General features: G+C 43.1%; 1 long non-coding RNA gene across 3 annotated transcripts in view; it reads right to left on the bottom strand.

Annotated features, from left to right (window-relative positions):
- Positions 1–1,795: 1,795 nt before the first annotated feature.
- Positions 1,796–12,110, bottom strand: part of LOC144322607 (uncharacterized) — a 202,154-nt gene continuing 191,839 nt past the window's right edge. For all 3 annotated transcript variants that reach the window (XR_013388255.1, XR_013388256.1, XR_013388257.1), the window contains 2 exons: positions 8,826–8,930; positions 1,796–5,380 (listed from right to left, as the gene is read on the bottom strand). This is a non-coding gene — a long non-coding RNA (uncharacterized LOC144322607). The remainder of the gene's footprint in view (positions 5,381–8,825; positions 8,931–12,110) is intronic.

The following is a 12,110-nucleotide window of genomic DNA, read 5'->3' as shown; positions in this document are numbered from 1 at the left end:
AAGAGCCACACAAAGAGGTGGTGTATGTGATCAAAGGGCAGTAATCTATAGGATCCTTGCATAATGGCAAGAAATAGTTGTGAAAGTATAAAGGGAAAAAGGAATCTATTTATGATACATAAAAACTGGGAGTGAGTTTGAGAAGGTCAAATGAAGCTCCACATTGTGATTGGGGGAGAACAAACAGGAAAGGAAAGTGAAGTGCCCACATCATGGCGGGTATTGTGCTTGGCGTTTCACATCCCTTCTCTCGTTTAATTAGAATGACACCCCGCTGAGATAGGCCTTATTACCTCTCTGTTGGTAAGGGGGGAATAAGGCTCAGTGTGGTTAGTAACCGGGTGGCAGGCCAGGACTCATATTCAGGGATGGTCCAGTTGGAAAACCCAGCTCTTTCCACCCAGAAATGACTTAAGTTTTGCCTATCCTGACCTACCAAATAATGGATGTATATCTTAGGTGCACACTAAGCCAAATGTCAAATGATCTTCTTTTAAAACTAAACAATAAATCTAAAGCTCATAGAAAATATAACTGTATGGGACACAAACAAAAAAGAAAATACGGGCAGCCCTGGTGGCCCAGTGGTTTAGCACCGCCTTAACCCCGGGGGTGTGACCTAGGATCGAGTCCCACGTCGGGCTCCCTGCATGGAGCCTGCTTCTCCCTCTGCCTGTGTCTCTGCCTCTCTCTCTCTCTCTCTGTGTCTGTCATGAATAAATAAATAAAATCTTAAAAAAAAAAAAGAAAATGCTGGAAAAATAGCAGTAAGAGGAGTAGGGCTACTACGAGTTAAACCAAATCACAAAGCAGCAATCATAAAAAATTATAATAGTCAAAAAATAAATAACATGAATTTTTATAACAGAAAAAAGTATGTAAGATTATTTGGTACATAAATAATCATCAAAACTAATCATTAAAACTTCTTAATCAGGGGATCCCTGGGTGGCACAGCGGTTTAGCACCTGCCTTTGGCCCAGGGCGCGATCCTGGAGACCCGGGATCGAATCCCATGTCGGGCTCCCGGTGCATGGAGCCTGCTTCTCCCTCTGCCTGTGTCTCTGCCTCTCTCTCTCTCTCTCTCTCTGTGTGACTATCATAAATAAAATAAAAAATTTTAAAAAAATTAAAAAAAACTTCTTAATCAGTTATTTTATGTAACTAGATTATAATTTATAGATAATTTATATTACACCTTATGTGATATGAAAAAATAAACGCCAAGTGTATAAAAATGTAAACTATTAAAAAGAGCCATAGAAATAATAGAAGTAAAACAGAATATTTAATCACAATTTTGGAAGAACATTTATTTGATAAATAGTAAATAATAGCATAACTTCCCAAAAAACGAAAAACTTCAATTCCACAACAACTTCTCTTCAGTGAAATGTTGCTCTCTTCAATAAAAACACATGCTATTAGTATGTCTTCTTTGGAAAAATGTCTATTCAGGTCCTCTGCCCATTGTTTAATTGAATAATCCAGATGGCCAACAGACACGTGAAAATATGCTCAGCATCACTCATCATCAGGAAAATGCAAATCAAGACCACAATGAGATACCACTTCACACCTGTCAGAATGGCTAGTCTCAAAAAGACAGGAAAGAAAAGTGCTGGTGAGGATGTGGGGGAAAAGGAACTCTTGTGCACTGTTGGCAGGAATGTAAATTGGTGCAGCCACTCTGGAAAACAGCATGGAGGCTCTGCAAAAAACTAAAAATAGAAGTACCATACAATCCAGTAATTCTACATCTGGGTATTTACCCAAAGAAAATGAAAGCACAATATACACCCCCCTGTTTATTGCAAAATTATTTACAATAGCCAAATTATGGAAGGAAGCAATGTTGGTGCGCATTGATGGATGAACAGATGTGATGTGTATACATGCATAGTGGAATATTACTCAGCCATAAAAAAGAATGAACTCTTGCCATTTGGGGCAACATGAATGAACCTAGAAGGTATTGTGCTAAGTGAAATAAGTCAGAGAAAGACAAATATCATATGATTTCACTGACACGTGGAATCTAAAAAACTGAAAAATAACTACAAAAAAAGAGAGAAATGGATTCAAAAATATGGAGAACTAACTAGCAGTTACCAGAAACACGGGGGTGTGGGACAGAAAAATTGGCAAATGGGATAAAGACATACAAACTTCCAGTTATAAACTAGATAAGTCACAAGGATGAAAAGTACAGTATAGGGAATATAGCCAATAATATTATATTAACTCTGTTTTGCGACAGATGGTGACTGCGTTATCATGGAGAGCATTTCATAATGTATAGGAGTGTTGAATCACTATGTTGTACACCTGAAACTAAAATAATATTATATGTAGGCTACACTTCAAATAGAAAATAATAATTAATAAATGAATTTTAAAAACACAAATGCCATTATAGTAAAAGGAAAGCCATTTCTAAAAATATAGCCGAGGCGGTTTAATGTCTATTATGCAAGGATACCCAGTACAATTAAGACCCAGTACAGTAGTGGGTAAATATCAATTTGCACGAGGACAATCCTACAGAGGAAATAAATGCATCCTCAACCTCAGAAAGTGAAAATGTAATGAAGCACCATTTGGCACATATTTTCTGATGGCACTGCGTTTTGATTTTACTTTTTTTAGAAAATGGTATAATAACATATAAGAAAATCCTTAAGCTTATTTTACTCTTTGAGCCAGTAGATCTATCCTAGAAATTTTTTGGAGATAATTCAAAAGAATCAAAATTTATAAACACAATTCTTTTCACTGTATCTGTGGGAGAAGGCGGAGGTCAGCTGAACCTATTGTGGTGATCACTGCAAGACATATGCAAACGAAGCTATCCTGCTGTACACTTTCAACTTATACAGTGTTGTCAGTCAATTGTTTCTCCATGAGACTGGGAAAAAATCGTAAGCACAAAGATGTTCTTCGCAATGGTATCTAAATGAATAAGAAAGAAGAAAAAAATCACTGAAATTAATGACCGGCAAAAGTGAAATGGTGAAATGATTGTGGTATAACGACCGGATGAAGGATCAGGCCGGCATTATCACATGATGTAACAGCAATGCTGGGGTGCAGACAAAGGGCCAATCACAAGGATGCACGTGGCCTGAGGCTGTGAGCACATACCCACGACTGCAAATGGCAGAGTGCTGGCAGGGACCGTGGAAAATGGAAAGTTTTATGAAGGAGGAACATGATGAATATTTTCCCTATTTTGAATTCCCCTCAGTCCTGTTCTAATGAAGTCTTCACCATAACTCAGTCTGGTTCAAACAAGGTATTCTCAAGCACCCACAGGACACCTAGCGACATGCTAGCAGATACTTCAGAATGCCTCTTTCAAGAAGGCCACCGGCCTTTCCTCCCCAGGACATGCAGTCCACCTCTCACACAGGCAAGAGCATCGCTCTCAGGGCAGGAAGATAGGATGGGAGGATGGGGAGAGTCTGAGTCTCCATCAGCAATACATTGTCTAGCTACCTAGGGCTACTTGGATGGAGTGCCATAAACTGGGTGGCTTTACCAATGGAAATTTATTCTCTGACAGTACTGGAGGCTAGAAAGCTAAAATCTGGGTGTCAGCAGGACCAGGACCCTCTGGACTCTGGGAAGAATCCTTCCTTGCTTCTTCCCAGCTTCTGGTGGCAGCCTGAAATCCTTGGGGATCCTTGGCTTACATCTTCCTTGCTCCGATCCCTGCCTCTGTCATCACATGGCATTCTCTCTTTGCATCTCTTCACATTATCTTCTTGTAAGGACATCAGTCATACTAGATGAAGGGTCCACTCTAATCCGGTAGGACTTCATCTTAACTTGACTAACTGCATCCACAATGAACCTATTTCCAAATAAGGTCACATTCTGTAAGGTACTGGAAGTAAGGACTTCAACACACGTTTTTTTGGGAACACAGTTCAACAGTGTCTAAGCCCATCAACTTTCAAATCTGACTTGCCAGTCTCCAAAAAATTCCAAGTGTTTGTGAGCCTTATTCCTGCAATTCTCTCCATTCTCCGATCAATATGAGATAGGTAGAAAGTAGGGCTATAAAGATTCATTTTCCTGGTAGCCATTTGGAGGTTACCATTTTGCATCCAATCAGAGACACTTCTTGCTGGAATTTCCTTGGAGAGATCAGAGGACGGACTTAAGTAATGACCTCAAAGAAGATTTTCAAAGTTGCTCTCTGACTCCATGAGGGGTCGAGAGCCATTGAGTTCTGTGGGGCTCTGTTAGATCCTCCCAGAGCTCTGGTCTCAGCAATGTTTAAATAAAATGAGCATGGGATTGACCTAAGATTTATGACTACTGTGACTGGTTTCTATAACCCTTAGCTCTGGGGACTTTGGAGGCCACAGTGTGGGGCAATCACAATGTAGCCTAGAATCAGCAGAGGCAGAAACAAAGTGGGAGGCACACCTAGCTTTGGAAAGCCTAGAAGTATTCAGGAGAAATACAGAATTGTTCCTGCACGATCTAAATAAATATGAGAGGCAATTCAAAATGTTCTAGATAAGATTTACAAGGCTTCTAAGAGATTCTTTAGCTCTGATGGAAATACAGTTCTTGCACCATAATCCATATAGTTACCCTTCACTGATAAGATCAGATGCAAACACTAGTGTGCCCTCCTGCCTCATATTTTAATCAAATCAAGTACTGGTTTATTTTCTAAACAGCCCTTATGACTTAGCATATGCATCATTTTCTGCTTGTGCTCCTTTCTATGGGGCTGCCTTTCTGGCTTCTATGCTACTGGAACCCAGAGGCTCAACAACCCCAGCTCACATGCCAATCTAAGAGCCCCTCACTGCACCTGACTTTGATCATTTTCTATGTTTTAGCCATTCATAACTTCACTCAGCATTCAGTTTGCATGGATTATTTCTTTTTGTTTTATTGAGCCAGGCCCCCTCTGAAAGCTCTAGGGAAGAACTCTTCCTGCCTCTCCCTGGGTTGGTAGCTGTAGGCAATGCTGGGCATTCTTTGGCCTGAAGCTGGGTCACTCCAATCTGTGCCTCTGACATCAGTGGCTTTGTCTTCTCCCCTTTCTGTATGTTTCCATTTCTCTGTGTCTCTGTGTTTAGTCTCCCTCTCCTTTTTCTTATTAACATATCAGTCACTGTGTTAGGGATCACCCTCATTCTATATGATTTCATCTTAGCTTTTTTTTTTAACTGAGTTGTAACTGACATACAATTGAATATTTACCAACAATGTGCCAGGAACTGTGTGTAACATGCGAGGGATGGATGGATGGATGGATGGATGGATGGATGGACGGATGATGCTGTGAGCTCTCAGGCAGGAGATGAGCTTGGGCTTGTGGATTAAGAGTTGGAGGTTGTGCAACTGGAGAGCTCTGTGGAATTGAAATGAGGGGTGATTACAGACACAATGGCCACTCCACGACGGAGGGTACCTGGCAGGCTCGTGTCATGATGACAGTATGGTTCTCTGTTCCCAGCTCAGCCTTACCCCTCCATGTGGAATGCCATAGCCTGGATATAAGAGGTACCTTTTGCAATGGGAGTTCTCACACCCCAGTGGGGAGTCTGGGAACAGAAGGCATTCATGGCCCAGCCTGTCCCCATCTGTTGCAGGAGCCAAACCAGGTGGCCTGAAGAGGAACACAAAACCTCTGAGAGCAGCCTCCCCCTCCTCCCATGGGAAGTCCCGAATATCCCTTCCTGAGGGATACAGAAGCACCCAGGGCTTTGGCTTTGACACCTAGCAAGTGGCCCTTCTGGACTACGGAGGCAGGGTCCCATTTCCTGAGCCCAGTCCCAGTTCTACACAGGAGAAATACCCCAGCTTCAGAAGCACCAGGAAAGTTACTCATCCTTGGTCCCTGTCAGGTCACTCTGGCTGGTGCTTCTGTTAGATTAGAACTTTTATTTCCTCCTCGCTCCTCTATTTTTGATAGCATACACTTCCTCTATTTGCTGTCCCAATGGTCCGAGCCACCCCCTACATATCACTTCCATAAGAGAAATAAGCAGAGGTAAATAAACCACTTCTTCCTTGGTTCTCCCTCAGGGCACTGCCCTTCCCTCCACCACTGCAAAAGTTACAGCTTCTGGGGCCTTGTGGTCTCCCTGGCTCTCTAGCCCCTTGGACTGTGAGCTTCCCAATGTAGGAGCACTGCTGGCCTCAGCTCTATCCCCTAAGCAGAGTCTGGAGCTTGGTACGCATAAGTACTTCCTGTATGGACAGAATAAAATAAAGTCGGTTATGCCTACATATTTGCATACTTAGCTCCAATTCTCATTGAAGTTTCCCTGGGTGAATACAAATGGGAAAAGTACATCCCATCATCTGCTCTTGTTGTCCCCAATATGCAGAATTTGCTATTTCCAGTCCTGTGTTTAGATGTGCAGTTAATGAATTCATGAGTGAATACATGAATGAATCACAAAAAGGCAAGACTGGAATGTCTCTCAGAGATCAGCCCAATCAACCCTCAGGGACCAGAAGGACCCTGAGACCCAGACCTGAGTCTGCCAGTCAATCAAGAAAAAATTCCAAGTCCCAAGAAGACTCGAGAAGAAAAAGCAAGTCTCCAGATTCTCAGGTGCAGGGCTTCCTCCTACACACCACACACCTTTTCATTCAAATCTCTGTGCACAGACATCCAGCATATAGAGGATCAGGGTGGAGGGGCCATTTTCCAGCCAGACACTCAGCTAGTTCCTCCCTGGCTTCCTACCTATGAGCCTGGCCATGGTAGGTGTGCCATCGAGTCTAGCCAGAATGCATGCAATTTCCTGATGGGACCACGTAGTGTTCACAAAGTGTCCCTTGAAAAAATGGTCAGAGAACGGAGCAGGGAGCGGGGAGCAGGGAGTTGTCATGCCAGCTTCTGCTTCCCCAGCCCAGGGCCACCCCAAGTTGGTGCTTCCTCCTGCCAAAGGAGGCAGAAAGAAACCTGAAGTTCCTGTGGGGAGTTGGACCACAGTGCAGGGGGAGCACTTTCCTCACTGATATTTCAGGACTATTTCACAATCACCAAACCACCAGCTACATGCAATCACTGGCTGAAAAGCAAAAAGTGCACGTTTGGATTGTGTGTGTGTGTGTGAGAGAGAGAGAGAGAGAGAGAGAGAGAGAAAGAGAGAGAGAGAGGGAGAGAGGGGAGGGAGAGAGGGAGAGAGAGAGAGAGAAGGAATTAAAACACAAATACTAAGTTTGAAGGAAACTCAGGCAGCCAGCAGAAAGCAGAATTCCTTATCATGGCAGTGGGGGTCTTGGCCAAAAGAACATGTTTGAGACAAGGAGAAGGTAGGCTTGTTCAAGTCAAGCGTCAGTTATTAGATCACTAGATACAGGGGAAAACAAACAAAAAAACATTTCTCCAGGCAATCACAAAATGTAATATATGAATGCAGAATTGTGTTTCTTAAGCACAACAGAGTAGATAAATGTTAAAAGAAAAACTAGAAATATTATTTTTAACTTCTGCACTTAATATTTTGAGTCCTGTGATGTCACAGATGAAAGATCAGATAGCAAGGTTTTATCAAGATAACAAGACCAAAAATTAACAAACAAGTTTCTTGTTTGTTCATTTGCTTTTTTTTTTTCTTTCAATTATTTATTAAAGGGATGGAGAGGACAATATAGGGTTGCCAAAAATGTAGGAAATTCAGATACTTTTGAATTTCAGGTATACAATAATTTTTTAATATAATCATGTCTGGAATATGGGATATACTTATACTAAGAAAGTATTTGTTGTATATCTGAAAGTTTAATTTAACTGGATGTCCTATATCTCTACTTGCTAAATCTGGCAACCTTACTGCCAGGCCTCCAGCCAGAAAGCATGGGTGCTCTATTTTGGAAAATTGCAACAGTCACCATTCCTCCCTCAACCTTTTCCACAATGTCAGGCCTAGAAGCTGATCTAGTCCAACGTCCTCATTTTACAGATAAGGAAACTGAGGTCAGAGAGAAGTGACTTGCCCAAGGTCACAAAAAGATTCTGTGGTACAACTGGGACACAAACCCAGTCTCACTGCCCCAGGTTGGTTTGCCACAAATGACAGGCTCATTCATGTTACCATAGAGGCATCTATGAGAGTTAACCCAAAGCTCCAAGCACTCAAGGATCAAGTGGATATGAAAAATAATCTATCTAAGGTCCTTGGGCCTATTCATTTGGAAATGTTGGGTCAAAAGATGAAGAATCATGAATTTTAGGACTTCTTAAATGTCCAGAACCTTTAGGTCAGATGAAATTGCATATAAAATCTAGTGTTTAAAATAAATTAAGATCAAAACTGCCATGATTAAACCAAGGTCAGGATGGTGTACCTCAGGGCTCTGACCCTTGTGCATCCCAAAATTATATTGGTGGATTCTCTTGACTTGCATCAAATGCCATGAATGACCACCAATGTGATGGCACACGCATCAGCTTTGGATTCAGAACATCCACCACCGCCGTCCTTGGGCCCAACACCAACTTCTCAGAGTCTCAAACAGAGAAAATAACAATTGTTAATAGCAAGATGGCATTGCACACACTAGTATGTATGTAAACACACTGGATGCCGTAGGTGCTGTATCAACACCACTTCATCCAGCTGTGTGCTCTTATGTAAATGCAAGAAGAATGAGTAGAAAACTGGGTGGACTCTGTTAGCTCTATTTTTGCTCTACTTAGCAACTTGTTCTTTTGGTATCTGTCATTATTACTCCTCTTGAGATCATAGGGATAAATTCTTTTTATTTTATTTTATTTTATTTTATTTTATTTTATTTTATTTTATTTTATTTTATTTATTTGAGGATAGGTGACTTACATGAGTTTCAGGTGTAGGTATGGATTCTTGTAGGTCTGTTGTGGCTCTTGATGATAGATTCTAAAGTGCTCAGCAGTCAGATCATGACCACAATGTCTGCAAAGGCTGATCAGGGAAATAAAAGCCATGGTAAATCTTTGGACTTCCAAGGCAACCACATTCCCTGACTGGAAATCTCAGTGACTATAATCCCTTGGCCCTCTAGGATCCCAAATGAGTTTCTGAGAAGTCCAAAGCTCTTGATTTCTGGCAAGGCACTGGATGCCCTAAGATCATCTAGTATGTACACAATACAAAGGCTGGGTCCATATAGAAGACCACCCTCTGACCAGTCTGTCAAGGGTTGACTTGCCCACAGCCATGCCCAATGGTGCTATGCTTGATGCATTACATTCCCTCCCTTGAGCACTTTTTACACTGTTTCTTGTTGAGATCTCCTTGATCTCATCCTTCTCCATTTCAATTTGACATCTGTCATCTAGGACCTTGCTTCCTAGGAACACAACCCAAGGCCTTAGGGAAATCCTAAGGAGCAAGAATCCAGGTGAGTTGGCTTGGACTATGGTAGTAAGCTATCTGTGTATCCTCAGGCAAGACAAGGCTTCTCCTTGTGCTTTGGCTTCTAAAAAACGAGCACAGACTTGCCTGGCTCACCAGGAGACTGAGAGAACTTAAAAATGATGGGCACATGCAGAATGATCCATAATAACTTAGTGGTCATGTTCTTCTAAATGAAAGGTTTCCTTGGTCAGAGTTCCTTCAGTGGTGCTGGTTTTCTAGTACAGGTAAGAAACACATGAAGGACTATACTTCATTTGGCAGCAGAAGTGATGGAATAAGACCAAGATAGCTCCATTCCAGGGAGGAGATATAAATGAGCATGAATTTGTTTCTCCTCAACAGATCAATCAGCCAGGACTTCATCAGGCTGAGGCTGGAAATAGGGAAATCTAGAAGCCTCTACTGAAAATCCACCCCCCTAGCCCCTGATGTCTTAAATCTCTTACAAAGCCATCTCTTACAAATTGAACACCAATAAAAAAATAAATTAAAAAAAAAATGAGGAATCCTTTTCCCAGAAGAACATTTACATTTGAGGAGAAGTATAAATAGGACAACAATGGCATTCAGAATTCCCCAGTACACGAAAGGACCCAAAGGTCTGCTCTTCATAAACATAAAGACCTGTGGGATGGGCAGCTTGGGTGGCTCAGTGGTTTAGCGCAGCCTTCAGCCCAGGGCATGATCCTGGAGACCTGGGATTGAGTCCTGCATCAGGCTCCCTGCATGGAGCCTGCTTCTCCCTCTGCCTGTGTCTCTGCCTCTCTCTCTCTCTCTCTCTCTCTCTCTCTCTCTGTGTGTGTGTGTGTGTGTCTCATGAATAAATAAATAAGATCTTAAAAAAAAAAAAAGACCTGTGGGATGGAAGAGTTCATGAGGAAACTGAGGCAGGGGCCACATGAGATGACTATTTGCAAATTCCTCAAATTTGGAGATTGAAGAACTGGCCTCACAGAAATATCACTCCTTGAGCCTAGAGTAATGGGGCCTATGTGAGAATGAGTCGTGAAAGGCAGGGAGAAATAAAGAACATGGAGAAACCCTGGTCTTGTGAAAGTATTTCTATCTCCCATTCTTGAACTGTGCTAATGGGGTCTGTATCCCAGGACCTAGTTCCACCCCACAATCCTGTCTGTCACCCCCATTCTCTCCAGAGAACAAAAGGACAAATGGACACCGGCTCCTAGAGCTGAAAGCCCATGCAGGACTGTGAGGGGCCATTTGCCTCCTTGCCTTTGAGCTTAAGAACCTGGAAACACTTCTCCTACCCGTGGTCTCATTTGCTCCCCTCTGTCATCCTCGGAATAAACACGTTGTCATACCCACATCCCAGATAAGGAGGACAGCTGCAGCCTGGCTGCACAAGAAGGGAGAAGCCTATTTGCAGTTATGAAATAATATTTAAACTACTTAGGGATAAACGGAATGAAGAAATTTCCTGTCACATTTATGCTTTTGGAAAACAGCATTTCCAGAGAGTAAGCAGAACCAAAACTAAGTATTAATTGCCTAATAACCACAGTTTTAACTGGATGGGATTTTATGAGATGCCCAAATTGGGTGCGCTGTGTGTCTAGGCAACAGGACTTGAAAATTGTCATTTGATTTCTCTCAATAGGTTCTAGCCTTTTCCATTAATCTTTATTAATGGGATGGGTAGAAATGGAAAGCAAAGCCAAAAGGATGCTGAAATTTCTCAGAATTAGAGTAATGTGACATGTAAATAAAACCTCTCCCCCACCCACCCACCCCAATCCCTATGAACGTCTGTCTTGCTTAGGGAATAAAGTCATTTTTCTCCATTAGACCAGCTCTATCGAAAATGTCAGCATGGAATTGGAGCCACTGTGGGCAAGACTGCATTGTAAGTGCCTGCAAATAAATTGCTTTGACCTGAGGCATTTCTATTTCGAACAGAATGGAGAGGCTGAGCTGGTTGCTTGACACTACATAGGAGGCACACTGGTGGCACAGACCTCCCTAGAACTCTGCAGTAAGTGAAGCGCCTCTCCACCCCCTAGTTCTGCAGATGAGGAAATGAGGTAGAGCTGGTGAAGGCCTGAACCAGCCATGGGAGCTCGGGGGCTGGGATCAGGGGCTGCATTTCCATCCCAGACTGCATCCTGCTGAAGGAGGGCGGGTAGTGTATGCTGAGGTGAGAGGCATGGCTGGAAAAGATCTTCTGGGAGGTGAAACTCAGCAGGGTCTCAAATGTAAGCAGCAGTTACAAGGGCAGGGCAGAGTGAAGGATGATAGATTCAGGGAGAGTGGGGCTGTCCAGGTGTTGCAGGGATTGTGGGAGGTCGGTGTTGTCTTTGGAAGTGGGTGGAGGTTGAAAGGTAGGAGGGCGTCCCATTCCTTCTAATCGCCTCTACCTGCTTTGGGCCAGCAGCTGGTTCCCAGAGGTGGGCGAAGGCAGCTGTCTGCCCTTGCAGTGGGGACCTCACCTGCTCGCTGTGCACCAACCCTCCGATCTCTATTTCCAACCAGACTGGATCCCTCCCACCCCCGAGGTCCCCACCTCTCTGCATCTGCTCTTCCACAGGAGTTGAAAGATAATGCTGCTACCACGCGTCTAGGGAAGAGGGGGATGGAGGCTTTGGGGGGATGGGCAGTAAGAGAAGAAAGGCTGCAAGTTCTCAGCCCTTAAGAGAGTCACACACTGGGGACCCCTTGTTCCCTTCAAGGTTTTATTCACAGTCCCAAAGGGTGGGAGCCAAGGGG

Source organism: Canis aureus, chromosome 10 (assembly GCF_053574225.1).
Source record: "Canis aureus isolate CA01 chromosome 10, VMU_Caureus_v.1.0, whole genome shotgun sequence".
NCBI lineage: Eukaryota > Metazoa > Chordata > Mammalia > Carnivora > Canidae > Canis > Canis aureus.
This window is presented reverse-complemented; position numbering and strand designations above follow the sequence as displayed.